General features: G+C 41.9%; 1 protein-coding gene across 1 annotated transcript in view; it reads left to right on the top strand.

Annotated features, from left to right (window-relative positions):
- BMAL2 (basic helix-loop-helix ARNT like 2) overlaps window positions 1-4,068 on the top strand; it is a 143,200-nt gene extending 139,132 nt beyond the window's left edge. The window contains exon 17 of the mRNA XM_060305890.2: window positions 3,943-4,068. The gene's annotated coding sequence lies outside the window, so the exon portion shown is untranslated. The remainder of the gene's footprint in view (window positions 1-3,942) is intronic.
- Window positions 4,069-23,345: the final 19,277 nt, after the last annotated feature.

The following is a 23,345-nucleotide window of genomic DNA, read 5'->3' as shown; positions in this document are numbered from 1 at the left end:
TACATTTTGGATACGAGGATGGCTAACTCTACAATCCATAGAAGGAAAGGTCCTCAAAGAATATCCCAAACTGGACTTTACCTTCAAGGACTCTGCAGTAAGGAAAAAAGAAACAAGAGAAATAGAAGGGGGCTTCCCTGGTGGCGCAGTGGTTGGGAGTCCGCCTGCCGATGCACGGGACACGGGCTCATGCCCCGGTCCGGGAGGATCCCACATGCCGCGGAGCGGCTGGGCCCGTGAGCCATGGCCGCTGAGCCTGCGCGTCAGGAGCCTGTGCTCCGCAACGGGAGAGGCCGCAGCTGTGAGAGGCCCGCGTACCGCAAAAAAGGGAAAAGAAAAAAAAAAAAGAAATAGAAGGGGATAGAAGGTGTGAAGGAATGGAGTTAGACGTGTGGAGTATAGATAATAATAAGACAAAAAGTGGAAAGAGACAGACAAACAGATACTTGTTATAAAAAAAAATAATAGGAACTGAATTAGAAGAGTAGTCTTAGGATGGGAAAAGAAAATAGGGAAATTGAGGTGATCGTAGGGATGATCTTAGAGAACACATGAATTGAAGGTGTAACTCTATAAATAGTGTCATCTGATTCTTTGCAGGGGTCTTGTCCCTGGACTCCAGGTAAGGGCTGCTACCATTAGACCTACTTTTCCAGGACAACTTCCTTGTACTTGTGGTTCAGTGAACCCTGCTGAATCCTGTTAGTCAGTGAATGGTGATATCATCACTTGTTGGCCTAGGACAGAATAAGTCTAATTAGATAATAAAATTATTCACTCTGGAAGAGTTTATCAAATAGTCCACACTCTCAGGGTATAAGGCATTGTTATAGACTATTTCTTACAAACTTCAAATCAGGGCATAACGGTTTAACAAAATATTTTTTAAAATTTATGATTGTATTTCCTCATGTCTGTTTGTATGGAAAATTCTACAATTACATACAAATAAATCATAGGCAATCACATAATTAACAAATAATTATTAAAAAATTTGGCTATCTGCTAACAAAAGGACAAATATATGACTTCTTGAGGAAGACACCTTATTCTCTTATTCTCTGAAAACAAACCAGGAGGTCTCTACTTTGCATAATCTTATCTTCGTCTTTTATAAGAGAAAGATTCAAAGGACAGGTCCAGAAAATGGACAAAGAATTAAGAGGAGTAAAGAAAAAATTGTTGGGTTAATTAACAAAATAGGCTTTTTAACCAGACTGCCGAAGCTGCCATGTCTACCCATCAAAGCCCCCTAAAATACTTAGAAATGAATACTTTGCTCTGGTTTCACATTGCTAATCCCTGGCACTGCTACATACAGTGTCGATTTTGGATGCCAGGTCAGTGAACAGACTTTCCTATTTCCTGCTTTTGTTTGCATCTCTCACAAGCAGAATGTATTTGCCTGTTTCTGAAGCCTATGTATTCTAAAAGCACTTACTGAGGATCCCCTAGGTGCTAGGATACATATATATAAAATCCTTTCCCCTCAGTGAGCTCACACGCTACGAGGGACTCAGACGAGACTGTGGCTGTGTAAGATCCATCCTAGAAGTAGCAGATGAGCTATGAAGTACACGGGAGGGAGGGCTGTACAGGGAGAAGACTGGGGATGTGACAACTGAGGTTTGAAGGATGAGCTGGATGGAAGAAAAGTGTTTCAGAAAGAAGGAACAGCACATGCAAAGATAATGAAGCCAAAGAGAAACTGTTGTGAGAGAGGAAGGGTGCAGGAAAAGGCATGACAGGCAGGCAGGACACTGAGGTAGGGATAGAGCAGGATGCAGACGGGAAGCCAGGACATCAACAGGAGTCAAGAACTGAGGAGGACTCAAAGTAGGGGCCTGTCTGGGATGCCATGAGCAGTGATGCTGGGGGGATGGGAAAAAAGTACACCAATTAAAATGACAGGTATTATTAGTGGATATGCACAAAGTGGATATAACGTAGGTAATGAAGAGGGAAAAGAATGTCTCCCGTGGCAATTCAAGAACTTCTTTCAGGTTTCTGGCAGAGGCATCTGGATGGATAGGGAGACCATTTGCAAGGGTGGGGAACCCGAACAAGGTAGAGGGGAAATATGACGAGTTCCATTTTTTACTTTCTGAGTTTGTGGTGCCTAGGAAACATCCAAATGGAGACATGTGAGCTCTTCAAAGAGCTGCATGTAAATGGAAAAGAATGCCCTTAGACTGTGTATTTCGTGCAAGTACACGTTTAGTCTGTTATTTAAAAAACACACATTTCTTTATGTGTTCGGTCCTGCAGATTTTAAAAACTCTTTTTGTTTCTACTTCCTGCCTTTTGACTCTTTTGCAGTATATTAACCATTACCATGAAATGACCGATAAAGATAAGAAATATCACCATCAATTATTGGACATAGAACTCTAGAGATGATCTGGCCCAATTTTCTTACTGCAGGCCAGGAAGCTGAGCTTTACAGTGGTTAGGTGACTTGTTCAACATCCACAGCAGTAGGACAGGACTTAGACCTCTGGTCCTCTGATTTCCAGTGTGATGTCTTTCTCTACATCACAGCGTGTCTGCTGCTTTTGAATATACTGGTCAAAGATATGGTGGAAAGAAATTGAAATGATGGATGCTTTTTATTCATGAAGAGGTAGCTAAGAGATAGTGCAGTCACGTAATACTTGGAAAATCTAGCCTTGGTTTCTTCATCTGTAAATGTGATAATAAACCTACATCACTGGTGAGGTGACACTGGGTTGTGAGAGTGCCAACGGTAGGGACTAGGTATTCTTTAACCTGAACCCAAGTCCTAAATACAATTCCATGGTTTTGGAATGAGAAAACCTAGTTCAAGTTCTAGTCCATATACTTACCAGCCATGTCGATTGGTTTCCTGTGGCAGCTATGGCAAATTAGCCTTGGTGGTTTAAAACCACACACACACACACACAGGGTTTCCCTGGTGGCGCAGTGGTTGAGAGTCCGCCTGCTGATGCAGGGGACGCGGGTTCGTGCCCCGGTCCGGGAAGATCCCACATGCCGCAGAGCGGCTGGGCCCGTGAGCCATAGCCGCTGAGCCTGTGCGTCCGGAGCCTGTGCTCCTCAACGGGAGAGGCCACAACAGTGAGAGGCCCGCGTACCGCAAAAAAAAAAAAAAAAAAAACCACACACACACACAAATGTATTCTCTCATAATTCTGGAGGCCAGAATTCCAAAATCAAGGGGTCAGCGAGCCCACGCTCCCTCTGAAGGCTCCTGGGGAGAATCTTTCCTTGCCTCTTCCAGGTTTTGCTGGCTCCAGACATTCCTTAGTTTGTAGCTGCATAAACTCCAGTCTGCCTCCGTCTTCACAAGAGTTTCTCTGTGTTGTTTCCTCTTGTTTCTCATTAGGACACTTGTCATTGGATTTAGGACCCACCCAGGTAATCCAAGATAATCTCATCTCAAGTTTATTAACTTAATTACCTCAGCAAAAACCCCTCCCTTTTTCTTTTTTTTTTTTTCCAAATAATGTCACATTGTCAGGGCCTAGTATTAGGACATGGACATATCATTTTGGGGTCATCACTTAACTCACTACACCATATGACCTTGACCAAATCACCAAATAGGAATGGCCCAGGGGATTTCAGTACCTACCTTTATCCACCTCAGGGCTATCACGAGAATTAAAAGAAATGATGTACATGAAGGCAATTTGTAGAGGTATGTGAATGTTATTCCTATTGACTTGGTCAGTGATGTACACAGATATTTCAATAAGAAACTGATCTGTTCTGTCTACTCTCCATGTCCCTGCCCCAGCCTTCCTCTGTCACAGAGCAGGAGGGCATGTCAGCCTACCTCACAGATGCATCAGAAGACTCCAGCCTCAGAGGGGGCTATGTGCTTGCCCCCAGAGAAGGGGGGCCACCACCACTTGTGATAACCCTTTTGTTCTGCTTTGCTTTCTTCATGATCTTTATCAGGATATGTTGGAGCTGGAGGCTGGGCATGACCGGGACCTGCAGAGTGAACAAGCTGAGCAAGAAAGAAATCACGTTCAACAGGAAGATCCCCAGGCATCCACATCTTTGCAGTTTTCAAAGGAGAACATCCCTGAATAGTAAGCCCTGGAGCGTGCAAGAAGGAACATTTAAGAATGTTTTGTAGTGCTTCCCTGGTGGCGCAGTGGTTGAGAGTCCACCTGCCGATGCAGGGGACACGGGTTCGTGCCCCGGTCCGGGAAGATCCCACATGCCACGGAGCGGCTGGGACCGTGAGCCATGGCTGCTGAGCCTGCACATCCGGAGCCTGTGCTCCATGACGGGAGAGGCCACAACAGTGAGAGGCCTGCGTACCGCAAAAAAGAAAAAAATCAAGTGATTCAGTAGTATCAAGAAATAGATCTGAATCCATCCATACCTGAAGTGTTCATTGAAAGAAAGGGCAAACTAGAAGGACACATTCTAAACCAAAAGAGAAACAAACCAAAGAAAAACAAAATAAAAGAAAAAACCAAAAATTAAAATAAAATAGAAAGAATGAATAAATCAAAGGAGGAAAGGTAAGAAAGAAAAAAGAAAACTTAGCTGATTATATTAAAGTGATGGGATTATAGTTTTTTCATTTCTCTGTTTTCCAAGTTATCTGTAATTTAGAAAAAAACGATTTTTCTCTTTTAAAAATTAATGTTAGGACTTCCCTGGTGGTCCAGTGGCTAAGACTCTGTACTCCCAATGCAGGGGGCCTGGGTTTGATCCCTGGTCGGGGAACTAGATCCCGCATGCGGCAACTAAGACCTGGCACAGCCAAATAAAAATTTTTTTAAAAAAATTAATGTTAAAATGTGTTTCTTTGAGAATGTTCCAGCTTAGCATTTCTGAAGATGATTAATTTTGGGATTTAGGAAGACAGTATTTATTTACTAGATATGTTTTGGTAGTGAGTCATTTTTCTTTTCATAAGAAAGAACAAATCTAGATTTAGTGCTCCCTGAGGACAGAACATCTCTGCTTCACCTTGGCAGCCATCACAGTCTCTTCATAATAGAGTATTTTAGGAACATTGGCTCTTTAATAAATGTGTGAAGTAGAAGCAATGATTTGTGTAACTGCCAAGAGATAGCCAGTGGCAATAATGCCAAGAAACTTGGCTCAGGTTCATGGAATCCACTGAGTTGGGTCACAACATAGATCCATGGCTAGCTTTAACTGTGCTCTAGATTTGCTCTTCTGAAACCTGTTATAGAAGGTAATTATCTCCAAGCAACTGGATTATCTGTGACATTTCTTTTGTTCTTTGTGTTCTTCTGGATTTTCCAGATCTTCTACCCCAATCATGTATTGCATTTATAATTAGAAAATAATAATGCAAGGACTTCAAAGCAAATAAATAAAATACAAAAAGGGCATGTCTGGTGCTGGGATAAAACTGTTGATAGAGAGAGCTGAATTCCACTTGTCACATGGTATTTTGTACCCTGAGGAAAATCTAACTGCCTGCGCCTTTATTTCCTCCCAAATAGGCATCCTATACCTCCCAAGTGAGGTAGAGATGGCAATAACTGCTAGAGTGTGAGAAGAGTATTTCAAAGGAAAGAGCCTCACAGTAACCCAGGGATTCATTGTTTCATGGCTTTAGAATCTTAGGATTCCAGTGCCAGCCCTAGGATGGACTTAGGTCCATCTACTCCAAGTTCCTTCTTTTGCAGATGTCAACAGAGTTTAAGAGAAATTCAGTTACTTACTTGAATTTATAGAGCTACATGGGTGGAGGAACCAGGAGTCACATCAGTGCGGTTTTCTTCTGAACGTTCTTTTTTTTTTTTTTTAACATCTTTATTGGGGTATAATTGCTTTACAATGGTGTGTTAGTTTCTGCTTTATAACAAAGTGAATCAGTTATACGTATACATATGTTCCCATATCTCTTCCCTCTTGCGTCTCCCTCCCTCCCACCGTCCCTATCCCACCCCTCTAGGCATTCTTTTATTTATTTGTTTGTTTGTTTACTTATCTATCAATTGATTGATGTATAGCTGATATATAATATTATATTAGTTTCAGATGTACAATATAGTGATTCAATACTTTTATAGATTATACTGCATTAAAATTTATTACAAAATAATGGCTATATTTCCCTGTAATATACAATATATCCTTGTTGCTTATTCATTTTATACATAATAGTTTGTGTCTCTTAACCTCTATCCCTATCTTGCCCTTCCCCCCTTCCCTCTCCCCACTGGTAACCACTAATTTGTTCTCTATATCCTTCAGAATGTTCTTAACACAGATGTTTTTCTTTCCTTCTAAGAAATGTGCACTGAGGATTTTCATCATGTTTATGTCCTCACCTTCACCGGACTTTCGTGTTACATACTATTTTTTGATGCTACTTTTATTTTTGAAAAGGTGCTCCCTACAATGCTTGGGTGCCGCAGAATGTGGGAACTGCGGGAGATTATTGCCCCTTTCTTGAATTTGGAAGTGGAAGACTTGTTACTCTCCTAAAGATACTGTTACCCTACTGACTTTCTTCCTAATAAAATTCTGACTGTTCTTATATTACAGTCGTAAACTTATTTTTTAAAAAACACTATAGGGTGTTTTGCAAAGGACATTGTAGTTATGTGGAAATTGGTTGATAACAGAAAAAATGAAAACAATTTATCTTTATCCTCATGACTCACAATGACATCTTGAATCTTTGCATGCATTTTTTTAAAAAAATTATTTATTTTATTTATTTATTTTTGGCTGCGTTGGGTCTTTGCTGCCGCGCGCAGGCTTTCTCCAGTTGTGTCGACGGGCTTCTCATTGTGGTGGCTTCTCTTATTGTGGAGCACGGGCTCTAGGCGTGCAGGCTTCAGTAGTTGTGGTGCATGGGCTCAGTAGCTGTGGCTTGCGGGCCCCAGAGTGCAGGCTCAGTAGTTGTAGCGCCCGGGCTTAGCCGCTCTGCAGCATGTGGGATCCTCCCGGACCAGGACTCGAACCCGTGCCCCCTGCACTGGCAGGCGGACTCCCAACCGCTGCGCCACCAGGGCAGTCCCTGCATGCATTTTTAAAAACATTTCCTTCAAACCACTAGCCTCTCTTCTCCCCCACCCCCAAGGACACTGAGACTATCAGACATTAGCTTTCATGGGTGGTTATTTCCCCCATTTTGACCTCTGATGTCTCAGAAAAGAAAGCACAAAATTCCTCCCCATTTTTAATTCAGTCAAATTGGGTCCATATATATATATATATATATATATTTTTTTTTTTTTTTTTTTTTTTTTTTTTTTTTGCGGTACGCGGGCCTCTCACTGTTGTGGCCTCTCCCGTTGCGGAGCACAGGCTCCGGACGCGCAGGCTCAGCGGCCACGGCTCACGGGCCCAGCCGCTCCGCGGCATGTGGGATCTTCCCGGACCGGGGCACGAGCCCATGTCCCCTGCATCGGCAGGCGGACTCCCAACCACTGTGCCACGAGGGAAGCCCTGGGTCCATGTTTTGAATGTAGTGGACATTTTTGGGTCTTGCTCCCTACCGTTCATTTCTCCTTTTGGTAACAGCATCCTGATTTTGCTTTGAAAGAACTTTCTTTTCTCAGTGGGCATAGTTATAGGTGGCTTTTCAGTCTTCCTATTGTTCTCTGTTCCTGTCTTCCTATTAACGAGAAGAAGGAATGTTCCTTGTCTTCCTATTAGCAAGAGTTGGGGATATGCTGAATCAGACATTCTCTAAGAATAAGAATTTTGAGAACAATCATACAAAGAAGGAAAATGATGGGAAGTTCAATTTTGTGAACCAGCCCATGTCTTTTTCTGCTTAAGGTAGCCAGAGTTGGTTCTGTAGCATATTTAAAAAGGAAGTCTAATCGATACAGTAGTTTTGAAAGCCAGACTGGAGCATTTTTATCCCTAGCTTTGTAGGTAATGGGGAAATAGTGAACATTATTTGCAATATGAAAAATAGTTATAATTGAACTGTGCAAGGTTAGTAGAACCATGAAGAATGAACTGGAGTAGGTGGGCAGATGGTTTGTGAGAGATCAGTTAAACGGCCATTCAGTGGTTCAGGTGAGCTAAAGAGGTGGGAATGGGGATAAAAAGGAGCTGATGGGTGAGGTAGATATTGTAAGGGTGGATGTTATGATATTTGCGTGGGTGATGGATGTGGGGTTGGAAGGATGCTGACAAAGGGAGGTGTGGAATGCAGTTCAGTTCTCCTCACATTGAATAGGTCTTGAAGGATAGATACTATTTTCATGGAAGAGATTGAGGAAAAGGCATTTCAGAGAAAATAACAGCATGAGTAAAATTTGAGCCATGGACAGAAGGCAGAATCAAGAAATTTGGCTGAGCAAATTGCTCAACAAACCAGTTTGTATGTTCCTTTTTTCTTTAATTAAAAAAAAAATTGGGGAATTCCCTGGCAGTCCAGTGATTAGGGCTCCGCACTTCCACTGCAGGGGGCAGGGGTTTGATCCCTGGTCGAGGAACTAAGATCCCACAACCTGCGTGGCATGGCCAAAAAAAAAAAATTATACAATTTGTAAAGGTTACTTTCCATTTACAGTTACTACAAAATATTGGCTATATTCCCTGGGTTGTATAATACATCCCTGAGCCTATCTTACACCCAGTAGTTTGTGCCTCCCACTTTCCCACCCCCATAATGCCCTCCCCCACACACACTTGTAACCACTAGTTTGTTCTCTATATGAGTCTGCTTCTTTTTTGCTATATTCACTAGTTTGTTGTATTTTTAATATTCTACACATAAGCGATATCATACAAATACTGATTTGTCTTTCTCTGTCTGACTTATTTACTTAGCATAATGCCCTCCAAGTCCATCCATGTTGCTGTAAATGGCAAAATTTCATTTTTTTTTATGGCTGAGTAGTATTCCATTGTATATATATATACCACATCTTCTTTATCCATTCATCTATTGATGGACACTTAGGTTGCTTCCGTATCTTGGCGATTGTAAATAATGCTGCTATGAACATTGGGGTGCATGTATCTCTTTGAATTAGTGTTTTTGGGGGGTATATACCCAGGAGTGGAATTTCTGGGTCATGTGGTAGTTCTGCTTTTAGTTTCTTGAGAAACCTCCTCACTGTTTTCCACAGTGGCAGCACCAATTTACATTCCCACCAACAGTATAGTTTGTACATTCCTTTAAAACAAACACTCGACCTTGTTCATTTCATGGTCATTCTGGTCCATCAACTGGATGCATCAGAATCACTTGGAGAGCTTTAAACAGTAGAGATTTCCAACCCTGCCCCCAGATATTTAGATTCAGCAGAACTAATATGGGGCCCGGAACTTTATTTTTAAAAATCTCTCCAGCTGAATCTAATACAGATCCCAAATTTGGGAACCATGCCATGGTACACCTTATGACAATGCTGTGCACACAGTAATTACTCAGTAAATACATGTTGAAGTAAATTAAATTAGGTGCTCTTATCTTTGTGGCCTCCCTATCACCTCATTTAGTGTTACATTCAAAATTTGTTCAAAAATTTTCATCATAGCCATTTTCCCAGTGTCCCCACATCTTCTCACACCCTTGAAATAACCATCAAGTCCTTTACTATCTTTTTGTTTTAACCTTCCAGGAATCACCAGGCCCTTCCAATTCTTCTACAGAAAATGTTCTCAGATCAGCCCCTGTTCTTTGCAGTTATAATGTTTCCATTCTGATAGGTCTTAACATACAAATGGATTATTGCTGAGAAAAGCCAGCCTATTGTTTCCACTTCCATAAACTGCTATTATTCACCAACCTTAGAAAAGAATAGACTCCAAATGCCACTTTTGTCCTGATAGTCTACAGCCAGCAAGCTACAGCGGTAGCCAGATGTATGAAATACGCTTGTGAGTGACTCTAAAGCTGGGATAGCTACCAGGATTCCATAAAGAGACTTTTAATTATACATTTACCTTAGCATCACCTCCAGAAATTCTGAATCTTTAGATCTAGGGTGAATCTCTAATATTTTCTATTTTAATCATTTCCCCTAGCATTTCGTGGGGCTCAAAGTTTAAGAACTACCATGTTATGCTACGGGCAAAAGTTACCTGGAATTACAGTTCGGCTGAGATCTCATACAAGGTTAAACAAGAGGCTAGGAAATTTGCGGGGCAGGCAGGGGGAGTCGGGATATGGGGGGAGGGAATTTCCAGGACACACGGAAAGGAAAAAAGCCAAAAGCTCTGGGAACAATGCGTAATGTATTTGAAAGGTCTTGTGATAGTGAGAGAATATGCTGACAGATTAAAAAAAGTCACAGACTTGTTTACAGATAAAAAGACTGTTCAGGCCAATTTGTAGACAGAACCTGGCGTATGTTTTTTATAACCTTTCGGTAAATGATCATTGCTGGATACAGTATCAGCTGATTTATTTGTAAAACCAAAAATAGAAACATTGAGTTTAAGTAGCTCAAATAAAGCTAAAAGTCTTGCAAGAATCATATGACACTAGTGATGAAGTAAGGTAGGGGAACTAGATTATTTTGAATAATAAATTAATATTTTACTAACTTCCAAGATACACTTTATTAGGCTTTTCACTAAGAGGGAATCATTTTCCCTGGGGGATGAATACCCTTAAAGTGGAAATGGTGCTATTTCACATCAATTTATTTTCAATTTGTCAGCATCTCAAGCTGGAAAGCAGGATGTCACAATGTTCTCTACTGAGAGAGGGAAACACTTTGTAAAGTACCGTAATATTAAGATGATATAAATGTCTACGTGTGATAATTCAGTTCACTGCTTTGGTTGGTTTTATTTCAGATCTTTAAAATGCTGTATTCAACTGAGTCAACTGCTATGCTCAAGATCACTTAACAAAAAATGTTGGAATCACTTACAACGTGGTCTTGATTTGGGGCTGGGAGGAAAGAAAATGAGGGGTCACAGAATCTCCACTTGTCATGTTTTTTTGAGTGAAGACAGCTATGCTGTAGTGAAAAAAGCTTTAAACTTGGGTTCAAGGTTGAGTTACGGTCATGACCTGCTGTCAACTGTATGCCAGTCTCCACCTTTCCCACACCCTCACAGCCCCACCCCAAACGGGATCCAAGCACTGTTCCCCGGCTGCCCAGAGCGCGGGCTGCCGAGAGCTCACAGCTAGGATCTTCCCTTGCAATTACCTTTGGTCAAAGAGACCCGCTTCACCTAAAGTTCCTCTCCTTTCTTACATCCAGTGACTGATCCAGGCCAGGGTACATTTCCGAAGGGCCATCCCAGACTCAGAGCTCCCCATAGGATCGGTTAAGGTGTAACTGTACAGCAGTTCGATTTCTCCCTCTCTCCAGTCCTGTTCCCACCATCCCCTTGAAATGTGATGATCTTGAGAGTATTCTCCAATAAACCCAAACTCAGGTCTTCATTTCAAGGTCCACTTCAGGGAAACTTGACTGAAGATACCTGTGGAAATGAAGACTGACCAAATGAGGGCAAACAAAGGCTATTTATTCAGAGCTTCCTAAAGAAAGCAAGGGAGTCAACTGCCAACACGTGTGTTTCAACAGAGACTCAGGAAGGCAGAGGAGTGGGAAAGCTTTATATTGGAAAAAGAGGAAGGCTTCAGGTGTCCCCTAACTCAGCGGTCCCCAACCTTTTTGGCACCAGGGACCGGTTTCATGGAAGACAATTTTTCCATGGACCAGCAGGTGGGGGATGGTTTCGGGATGATTCAAGCGCATTACATTTATTGTGCACTTTATTTCTATTATTATTACATTGTAACATATAATGAAATAATTATACAACTCACCATCATGCAGAATCAGTGGGAGCCCTGAGCTTGTTTTCACTTGCCCCTCACTGATACGGTTTTGATATGAGTCTGCAAGCAATTGATTTATTGTGGTCTCTGTGCAGTCAGACCTCTCTGCTAATGATAATCTGTATTTGCAGCCACTCCCCAGCGCTAGCATCACCGCCTCAGCTACCCCTCAGATCATCAGGCTTTAGATTCTCATAAGGAGGGTGCAACCTAGATCCCTCGCATGTGCAGTTCACAGTAGGGTTCTTCCCCCTTGAGAATCTAATGCCGCAGCTGATCTGACAGGCGGCGGAGATAGGTGGTAATGCGAGCGATGGGGAGCGGCTGTAAATACAGATGAAGCTTCGCTCTCTAGGTCACCACTCACCTCCTGCTGTGTGGCCTGGTTCCTAACAGGACATGGACTGGTACTGGTCCGTGGCCCGGGGGTTCGGGACGCTCGCCCTAACTGAAGGCTGTTGGCCTGAGGAAGATGCAGGTGGGCTGACCAGAAGCAGGGCATCCTATAATGGTTAGGGGTACATGTTTGACTTTCTCTGGTTGGTCCTAAAAAGGGGGACAAAAATTAGGGAAGCTCTCATTTATTAACCACATCTTTGTTTACACATGTATAAATTGAGGAAAATAATATCTGCCTCATGAGATAGTTGGATTAAAGGACCTGAGGTTTTGGTTTTTTTTGCTGCTTTGGGTCTTTGTTGCTGCACGGGGGTTTCTCTAGTGGCAGCGAGCGGGGGCTACTCTTTGTTGCGGTGCGCGGGCTTCTCATTGCAGTGGCTTCTCTTGTTGCAGAGCACAGACTCTAGTCGCACAGGCTTCAGTAGTTGTGGCACGCGGGCTCAGTAGTTGTGGCTTGCGGGCTCTAGAACACAGGCTCAGCAGTTGTGGTGCACGGGCTTAGTTGCTCCACGGCATGTGGAATCTTCCCGGATCAGGGCTTGAACCTGTGTCCCCTGCATTGACAGGCAGATTCTTAGCCATTGAGCCACCAGGGAAACCCCTGATGTTTATTAGGTTGTAGGGTGTTATTAATTATTATTATCATTATCATTATCATAGACAATATTTTTAAACATGTGAGATTACCTGATTAAGAATTTGGAGTCTGATCTAATAGGGAAGAAATGAATTTGAATATACTTCCTGATATACTATATCCTGAAGTAGAAATGAAAAAACCACAAATTTTGACTCCTTTCTTTTTCATGTTTTGCTCACAGTCTGGCAGAAAATCTTGTTGATTCTACCTTAAAACATATGCAGAATTCAACCACTTCTCACCACCTCCCTGATACCAACTACCCTGCAAGCCATCATTATTGCAAACATCCACCAACTGTCTCCTGGAATCTCCCTGATTCTACCCTTGCCCACATGTAATTCAGCAGTCAGAGTGATATGGTTATAATGTAGGTCAAATCACATCAGCCCTCTGCTCCAAAACCCTCAATGGCTTCCCATTTCTTTCAGAGTAAAAGCCCAAGTCCTTATGATGCCCTCCAATGACCTGTGTTTGGCCTTCCATTAGCTCCCTCACCTCACCCTGCTCTCCTTGCCCACTTGATCACACCACTCCAGTTTCACTGCCCATCTTGCTATTCCTGGAGCACATCAGGCACACTCACCTCCAGGGTTTTGCCCTGGTTGGCCCCTCTGCCTGGCAGTCTCTTCCCTTGACTCTCCAAATGGCTAACTCCTACAGTGCCTTCAAATCTTAGCTCAAATGTCATCTTCTTGGCTATAATCAAAAAGACAGATAATAAGTTTTTGGTAAGGATGAGGAGAAATTGGAACCCTGACATATTACTGATGGTAATGTAAAATGATACAGCCACTTAGGAAAATGGTTCCCCCAAAAGTTAACATAGAGTTACCGTATGACCTAGTAATTTCACTTCTAGGTTATATCCAAAAGAATTGAAAACATACGTCCACACAAAAACCTGTATATGAATGTTCATAGCAGCATTTGAGAACAGCTAAAAAGTGGAAATAACTCAAATAGCCATCAACTGATGAACAGATAAACAGAACGTGGTATATGCATACAATGGAGTATTAGTCAACCACAAAAACAAAGGAAATACTGATACATGTTACAACATAGGTGACCCTTAAAAATTATGCTAAGTGGGAGAAGCCAGAAGCAAAATGTCACCTACTGTACAATTCCATTTATATGAAATGTCTGGAATAGGGAAATCCATAGAGACAGGGTAGATGAATGGCTGGGGGTGGGCAGTGACTACTAATGGGTACAGGACTTTTCTACAGTGAAGAAATATTTTGGAATTTGATAGTGGTGATGGTTGCATAACCTTGTGCATACACCAAAATCCACTGAATTGTACACTTTAAAATGGTGAATTTTATGCTCTATGAATTATACCTCAATTTTTTAAAATGTCATCCTCTGAATGAGACTTGTGACCTATGAGACCTATGACAGTCTTGTTTAAAATTGCAGTCCTCCCATCCCATCCCCATTCCATCCCTCACCATTGCTCTTCTCTGTTCTATTTTTTTGCCATGACTTCTAACATAATATAGAATTTATTCATTTATTAGGTTTATTGTTTATCTGTCTCTTTCCATTGAAATGTAACTTCCACAAGAGCAGAGGCTAAACTGGGACTTCATAGACACCACATTATCTATATGTGTAATATCAGAAAATACGTCCATTTGAACGTGGGGATACTAGCATTATAATCACTAAGAAAAATTTCCTGAGAATGATTACTTTGCTCTGAATGTTGAAAGGCTGAAGAGGAGTAAGCTATATCGTGGGTGAGAGAGTAAAGGTTAAAAGGGGTAGGAAATCATGAGGGAGGAGAAGGGCTGGATCTCTGGGAGGCTTGCACCAAATAAAGGATTAAAAGGAAAAGAGGAAAACATGTTCCATGTATGGCAAGTGGGTTTCCCGGTTATGCTGACTAAAGTCATTCATATAGACCCTGTAACTAAGCTAGGCTAGAGAGGAGAGAGCAGACTGAACAAATGTAGTAAGATGTCCAGTACTTACTGGGTCCCAAGGAAGCAAAATTAAATTCATTGGCTGGTGAAATTTAGCCTAAGGTTATACTGCTCATCTTAGTTTGGGACTGAATGAGACAGTATCTTCAAATTAAGGGTCCCCGGGTCTATGGCCAAGCAGAACTGGGGAAAGGTAGAAATTGTCCACAGGACAATTAGTTTGCAATGGGGGATGGAGTGTGTGAGGCCTGTTAGTTACCTAGGAGATTAGCTTCAATTTTGGCATAACTTCATGAAGGGTGAAACCATTTAAGTTTTAATACCTGCATCCTTTTCATGCGACACACAGCCCCTCAGAACTGGATTGTAAGCTCTGTAAGAGGAAGGAACAATGCCATGTTAAGCCCTGTATATTTAGCATCTAGTAGATTACTTACAAGATAGCAAGTGCTCAATAAATGTTTAGTAATGAATCAAGGAATTAACATTTGTTGTGTCAAGTATAGCTTCCACCAGTGCTGAAGCTTTCACGTACCACCTGTCATGTTGCCGCTCTCTGGCGTCATCTCCACCACTGATCGCTACTTCCAGGAGCCATGCTGATGCAAAGGTGGTTGACATAGTCTTGGAATGGCCAATGGCCCGCTCTTCACCCAGCCTGTCTGTGAGGCACAGTTACTGAGCTGCTCCAGGGACTACAAACTTTTCTGCTTCCTCCACTGTCTACTCCCCACACTGAATCCCCTTCAGGAAGCCAAAGCAAGTCTAAAGTCCAATAATTTTTTCTGATACTCAGGGCCACTCTGCACCAGAGAGTAGGGCTGGACCTCCCTTTTTCTTTCTTTCTGGGCATGAAGCCCACACTGCCTGTCTCAATCTGCCTGTGTTCCCTTTAGCTTCTGGCTGGGGAATTTGCCACACGCCCAAAATTCCGATTTGGTCCCATGACTTCTTTTCACTCGGAAGAGTTTTTTTTGTTTGTTTGTTTTTGTTTTTGTTTTTTTTTGCGGTTCACGGGCCTCTCACTGTTGTGGCCTCTCCCATTGCGGAGCACAGGCTCCGGATGCGCAGGCTCAGCGGCCATGGCTCACGGGCCCGGCCGCTCGACGGCATGTGGGATCTTCCCAGACCGGGGCACGAACCCATGTCCCCTGCATCGGCAGGCGGACTCTCAACCACTGCGCCACCAGGGAAGCCCTGGAAGAGCTTTTGCTACGGGTGATTGATAGAAGGGCAAAGCAAATGGTTGCATAGTCTTATTTAATAGTAGAGGTTTAACAGTTGGGAGGTTTTTGTCTGCAATAGTGTACCTAAATAATATTGGCTTAAAGAATAAGGACATTTATTACCTCATGTGATGAAATATCTGCCGCTAGGGTGGTTAATTAAGCTCATTGATGTAAGTGTTTTGAGTCACCTTATCTTATATTTTCTTGGCTTTCGCCTTACGATCTCAAGATGGCTACTTCAAACATCTGCCCGTGATACAATGTGCAACAGAAGAAAACAACAGAGGAAAAAATCTTTCTGAGAAACTCCCAGTGGACTTCGTCTTGGGAAACACTTGGCCAGACCAGATCACAGGCCCCAACAAACCAATTACTGGTCCTGATCTGCCACCCTCCCCCCTCCCTTTTTCTTCTGAGCACAGAAAACACTTACCCTGCCCAGCTGTCACCAGTGAATTTCTTCAACAGAAATCCAGTATACACAACAGGTTAACAGTTACCTCTGGGTAGAGGGATTGCAAGTGATTTTTCTTCTTCAGAAAATTTTATGCAATGAGAATGCATTACCTTTTTTAAAAAGCTTTCATTTTAAAATAATTTCAAACTTATAGAAAATTTGCTAGAATGCATAATACCCATATATCCTTTACCCAGAATCACCAATATTTAACATTCTGCCACCATTTGCTTTCTTAATTTCTCTTTCTCTATATATTTTCAGAACCATTTGAAAGTCTGCATATATCATTTTTTTTTTACTCTATAATATTTGAATGTATATACCCTAAGAACAAAAATGTTCTCTTTCAGAACTGTTTTTTTTATAACAGTATGGTTAAAAAATTTAGGAAACTTAACATTGACACATTACTTTAATCTACTACCCATATTCTTATCTTGTCAACTGTCCTTTATAGAAATTCTTTTCCAGGAAGGATCTAGTCCAGGATCAGATATTACTTGTCTTATTTGTTCATCTGGACAGCTTTCTCAATTTTCTTTGTTTTCATGCCACTGACATTTTTTAAGAGTAGGCCAATTATTTTACATCATGTCCTCAGTTTGTGTTTGTTTGATGTTTCCTCATGGTTAGATTCAGTTTATGCATTTTAGGCCAGAATGTTATCTAAGTGGTGTTGCGTCCTTCTCAGAGCATCATATCTGGAGGCATATAAAGATCATCAATTGGTTAAGATGTTGTCTGGTTTCCCCACTGATGCAAGAAGTTTTTCATATTTTAATAACGGGAAACTGAATTTAATAAAAAATTATATGTCATGCTCTCATTTGTACAAACAGCACTCATCACACCCCAACAAGGTTACTGAATTTGAGACATAGACTGGAACTTTAAAGCATCACGTTGCAGGGAAGAAACTGAGGTTCGAAGAGGTAAAGTAACTTGCCCAATGTTCGTATCTAAGGCCAGAGTATACTCTGTCTCTGATCTGCCACCACCACCCACCCCCGCCCGCCCATTGTACCTGTGAAGCAAAGCACAACAAAGGCTTTCCCTGCCCATCGGTCACCCAAGAACCCTTTTCTTCGAAAGGAGAAATCTGCTGCCTCCCCTCCTTGCCACTCTGTATTATAATTCTCCCAGGTGTCCCATCCAGACTCCAGAGCTGTTCATGTCCAAACTGGAAATGGCTAACCTGTTTTATCATTTAAATGGGTTACCTTACTCCCTGGCTATCTCCACAAACTCACCTCTCACTGCTGGATGCTTACAGCTTGGAGCCAGCAAAGGAATGAGATAAAGGGGCTACACCCCGGCATGCTGGGTGCACTCCACAGAGGTGCCTTTGTATAATTTGTGAGCCGAAGAGTAATGATTTTTTTTTTTTCCCCTGGCTAGAATCGGAGTCAACTGGGCTATTTTGAAATCTACCAAAGGGCAGACCGTCCAAGAACCTATAATTGTAGAGAGGGACTGTCTTTTCTGGCAGTGGTGTCTGTGTGTGCAGGTTGTAAAAGGCAGAACGGGCCCAGCAGTAGATTCAGTGCCAGGAGGGCTGACGTTTGGACCCAGTGCTATCATTATACTAATAGAGTTCCTGTACTGCCACGTTGTTTCACCATAGCAAGCACTGGTCTTTCTGTGCCTCCGCTTTTCCTGTTGGTGGTGAGAAGAGCCATTCTTACATATTTATACAAGTATAAATATTTATACAGGTATTTGTGAAGACAAATAGAGCAGAGTGAATGAAACAAATCTTAGTGGTTCTTCTACTTACTGGTTGTTATGGGACTGTTATGGGCTGAATCGTGTGCTCCCTCCCCAGTTCATGTGCCAAAGTCCTAACCATACCTCAGAATGTGAGGGAATTTGGAGATAGGATCTTTAAAGAGGTCATTAAGTTAAAATGAGATCGTTAGGGTGGACCCTAATCCCAAAGACCACGTGAAGACACAGAAGACAGCCATCTACAAGGCAAAAAGAGAGCCTTCAGAAGAAACCGATCCTGCCAATACCTTCACCTTAGACTTCTAGCCTCCAAAATTGTGAGAAAGTAAATTCCTGCTGCCCAAGGCACCCAGAAACCTTGTTATGGCAGCCCTAGCAAACTAATACAGGGGCCTTAGGAAAGTTACATAACCTTTCTAGGCCAGATAAACTACATAATTTGTGGCGTCCAGTGCAAAATGAAAATGTAGGGCCCGTCGTTAAAAAATTATTAAGTGTTTCAAGATGGCAACAATGGAGCATTAAACCAAGCTCAGGGCCCCTCTAAGTGCCAGGGAACATACTTCCCACCCACGAAGCCGGTTCTGATTCTAGATGTCAGTTTCCCTGTCTGGAAAGCAGTGATCATAATTGCACTTACTTTTAGGTTTGCTGAGAAGATTAGATCAGATTCTAGGACTAAGCTCTCAGAGAACATGAAGGGGTGACCAAGAAAGGTGTTCAAAGTTTCACATTAAATGTCTTGCCTGGGTTGAGCCCCAGGATCACAAGAATGGTTTGTTTTCTTTATTTATGGCCAATGAGCCATTAGTTAGGGGGAGGGGAGAGTGTGTATGTGTGCGTCGGGGAGGGAAAGTGGGGGGGGGAGGGGACAGGGACATCTCAGAGCTGAGAGACGCTGCTGGGGTGAACCGTGTGGCTTATTTAATAATTTGCTTATTTATGGGCTTAGGGTCTCTGATGCAGGCCATGAAATTTCTTTCTCCCCCTCCTTCTCTCTTCCCTGCTCCTGAGGAAGTATGCTCCCCTGAGAGTGGCATATGGACCCCTGGAGCTTCCGTGTTGCTGCCTGACTTTCTGACAAAAGTGTTATTATTTCCACACATGTGACTCTTTTATTCTACAAATAAATAAAGCTTTAGAAGGCAACTGAACACAACCCTGATGTCTAAAATAGGACAAGACAAATACAGCTGATCCTTGTACATTTAATCCTCATTAGCAGGTAAAGAAAGGGGATTTTGAGTGGCATTTGGGAAGGAGGAAATATTTTCTTTGACATATGTATTACCTTCCGAAAGCCAGTGGTTTGAATGGATTAAAGTAAAATGCCCAACTAATAATTTTTCAAACAATAATATCATATGGAAATAATCTTTGGTACAAGACATAAAGTTCTTAATCTTCTGAAAGATTTCAACAGATTTTAATTTTTGGTAACACAATCTTTCCTAAGGCAGGGTTGAATCTAGGCTCCAACACTTTTCTTCTTAACCTTATGCTGGAATCACTGATTCATGATACCCACTGATTGCCCTTTTGATAGGAGAGTTTAGACTCTTGTAAATGAATCCTAAAAGAAAGCAGCACCTGTCCTTGGACCAGTGGTCACTCTCACAAATGTATTCGATAAAAGCAAATTGGGGTTGACTGAGAGAAGGTTTTGTTTTTAGCGAAACAAGAATATGGTAGTAAGATATGTCCTGACTTGGTTCGCATTATAATTAGAATAAATCTAAACTCCTTTAAGACCCTAAAAGATCTCGCTGCTGCTGTGAGAGGCGGTAGAAAGATAAAACAATATTCAAGCTCCTTTTCCTTTGGCTTTTATTCATTGTCCCCATAATCATAGGCTCTTCATTCTAGTTGCTTAGTGAAGGAATGAGGTAGAACAGGGTCATGTCATTAATATAATTCTACTTAATTGATATGTAATGATCATTACACGTTGAAAACAAATACATTCTGAAATTCCCCCAGCGTGTGGCAAAATATACCACCAAGACAAACAGAGGCTGGCCCAAAGTGATGTGTGAAAGGAGCTTGATGTAGAGACAATCTTGACCAGCAGACCACGTCTTCAGAACTTTTACCTCATTTCAGAATAAAAACACTTCACTTTGTCCCATTTATTTCAGGGAAGGTAAAATGCTCTCTCATTTATCACCTCACTTGAAATCACGGTATTAGGCTCCTTCAAGTGGTGAGGAGTTAAAGAGTGTTCAGGTTACTTCAGGTGATGGAGGTTTAGTGTGAGTACCTGGGGAATGAAGGAAATGCAGGGAATCACTGGACCCCCAAGCCTGCACGTGGTTGAGGATTTAACAGGAACTACGTGTCCATCATGCTTGTAACTCAGCTTTTCTCTCAGCACAGACTCTGAGGCCAAAGTGCGTTGAGTCATGCTACCTTCTACCATGTGACCTTGGGTAAGTTACTTAAACTCTCTGTGGCTTAGTTTCCACATCTGTGAAATGGAAACAGGTCTCACAGGGTTGCAGTTACTATATGTAAAGCATTGAAAGTAGAACGAGGCACACAGACGTTGGTATGTCCTATTAGCATCATTTTTATTATTGTTGTTATATTTTTAATTACTTCTGCAGCTACTGTCCACGACCCTCATGGTGTCTACTGCTCCATAGTTCTGATGACTACCTTTTCTGTGTATGACTCTCGCCACCTTTTTTACACGTGACTCTCAGCGTCCATCCCTTTCTGCTTTATGTTTTACTTGAGTGACTGACTTTCTTCTGATCTCATTTTCTATACCTCATGCTTCTACCTACTCGTGCTTCAAGAAACTCGTGTTTCTTGCCTTCATTCTGTATGCCCCTTTGCGTTTTTCTGCTCTGCTCTATCGTCTGTTTTCTACGTGTCTCACATTCAGTGTCTTGAGAGAGGATTTGATAGGGCCACTTACGGAAAATTCAGTATGGAGCTCTGCTCAAGTGTCCTTATGCTTGTTTGCCCCAGGCTGCTGCCAAGTGTATACTGGACTGTTTTGATTCAGGAGGGCATCCATGGTCCAATCTGTACTGTTCAAGGTGGCAAGGGTTTCAGCATATTAACTGAGAATCCTGTGTGTAGGGAACCGTATTAGACTCTGCCAGAAGGAGGGTAGCAACACCCAGGGTGTCATGGCTCCACCCCAACGCACTCTTTCTTTAGCATTATTGCCATCCCATTTATAGATGAAAAACCGAAACTCAAAACGGTAAAGTGATCCTAGGTCTTATAACTCGGAATACATGAAGTGCTTTATTTAATTTTACCAAAGAAGAGGGTATTTCTTCCTTTTATTCAAGAATGGGTGATGATCTTTTTCAGAAATGGCATCTTGCAATGTAAAAGCTACTCTTTCTATGGCTATTACATTATATCTAATTCAGAATTCAAACAATGTAGGGTCAAATGGGAATTATCTAAGGTAACACAAGAGTGAAGTGATTTGAAGCATTTAAAAGACAGACATACAAAAGTGATAGCTGTGACACTTTCTCTTTGCTTCCTTAATACCTTGGCTAGTTTAACAAACCACAGTACCAATTATCTGGCAATTCAGGTCCTACACAATCAGCATTCATCAGTGGAAAAGCTCCTCTGGAGATAGAATCTGGAAGAACAAGGGAAAGCAGCAGAGAAACACATTCTTTATAGAATTTGGGTGATAAGATGCTCTAGCCTGAAGATTAGTTTATCAGTAACTTGTTTCAACTTGCAAGAAAGTTCCTTTAATGAAAACATTTATTTAAGCCAGTTGTCCCATCCTCGTCTTACATCTGTTTTAGCTAAAAGTTATTCCTCTTAGTCATTGTAGACAGAGGTTTCTGGAGTGAAGTCTGACATGCCATTTTAAAATGTAAATTCTAGTTAAGTAGAAGAATGCTAGTAAAGGATTAGGAGAGACTGAATAAAGCAACAGTAAATTAATGATTGTCCAGGTGAAAAGGTGAGTGAGTAGGAATTAATGGATCCGTTGGAGGCCTGGGAGCTGTAGGTGACACGGGTCCAGAGAATGGGGTGCACCACAACGTCAACCTGGATACATGGTAGTGTATCCTGGTAGTGTAACCTGGTGTAACCTGCTAGTGTAACCTGGTAGTGAGCCATGATGTATTATTTGAAAAGTGAGCCTTATTTAATATTGTGGCGGGTGAAAATCAAGGTGGGAATTACTGGTTATGAGTAATGCTCTGTTGTTGATTGAGCATGTTCGCACGACCTCTAAAAGAGGTCTGTGCACAGTGCGTGTTGGTAGGAAGAAATGGCAGTGACCTGTCACCTCAGGAGAGGCCTGACAGCCTGCATAAATGCTCCGCCTGCTTGGGAAGAATGCTATGCAGACCATCTGCATGGAATGGAAAATAAGAACTGCTGCTATGTGTTGAAAGGGCTCTCTATCCTCCTGACCTCTCTCAGAGTACAGCAATCAGATGCACTTTTAAGAAACGGAATTAACTGCATTTGTAAAGGGAATGAATTGTTTAAAGGAATTTAATTTGTTTGAGTCATTAATTGAACATTAATCAAACACCATGAAAAGAGATAGTTTCTATTTTTAGCTGTAAAATTTCCTTTTATAAATAGAATAATAAAATGGGGAAGTTGAATGTAACTAGGTGTTTGGATTTCTCTGGCAGGTAACCAGAGAATACAGCACAACCTGGGTTGCAAGGAAAGAGTGATTAAAATAAGACTGCTTGGAACGAGATATTGGGCCTACTTCTAACCTGTTTCCATGGGCAGGCAGGGACTGGGGTGAAGGATTGGGTTCATAAATGATGTCAGTGGTGATAGCTGAGTAGTGGCTCAGTATTCGGCTAAAGGATATTAAAATGGTATCTGGGTTATCACCCATGCCATGCTTAGAATCAGACAGAATAAGCAGCAATTTCCTCTAGAAGGAATTCTAAAGCTAAGCTTCTTTCATTTGAACTTGGGTTCGTGATTTATACCATGTGTTCAACCGGCCCTGTGTTTGTTGATGTCACTGGGATGAGAACAACCCGAGGCACCCAGATCCTTTAAGATCGTGCTGGTGGAGTTCTTCCTGAATTTCTAAAGGCACAGCCTATACAGCAGGTTAGAAGTCTTAAGCAAAAGGCAGCATTCATTCATTCATTCATTCAGTGAATTTTTATCGAATGTCCATAGGGCAACGCATGCTTCTATATTCCATAAAGAATGTAAA

The sequence above is a fragment of the Globicephala melas genome, chromosome 10 (assembly GCF_963455315.2).
Source record: "Globicephala melas chromosome 10, mGloMel1.2, whole genome shotgun sequence".
Classification (NCBI taxonomy): domain Eukaryota; kingdom Metazoa; phylum Chordata; class Mammalia; order Artiodactyla; family Delphinidae; genus Globicephala; species Globicephala melas.
This window is presented reverse-complemented; position numbering and strand designations above follow the sequence as displayed.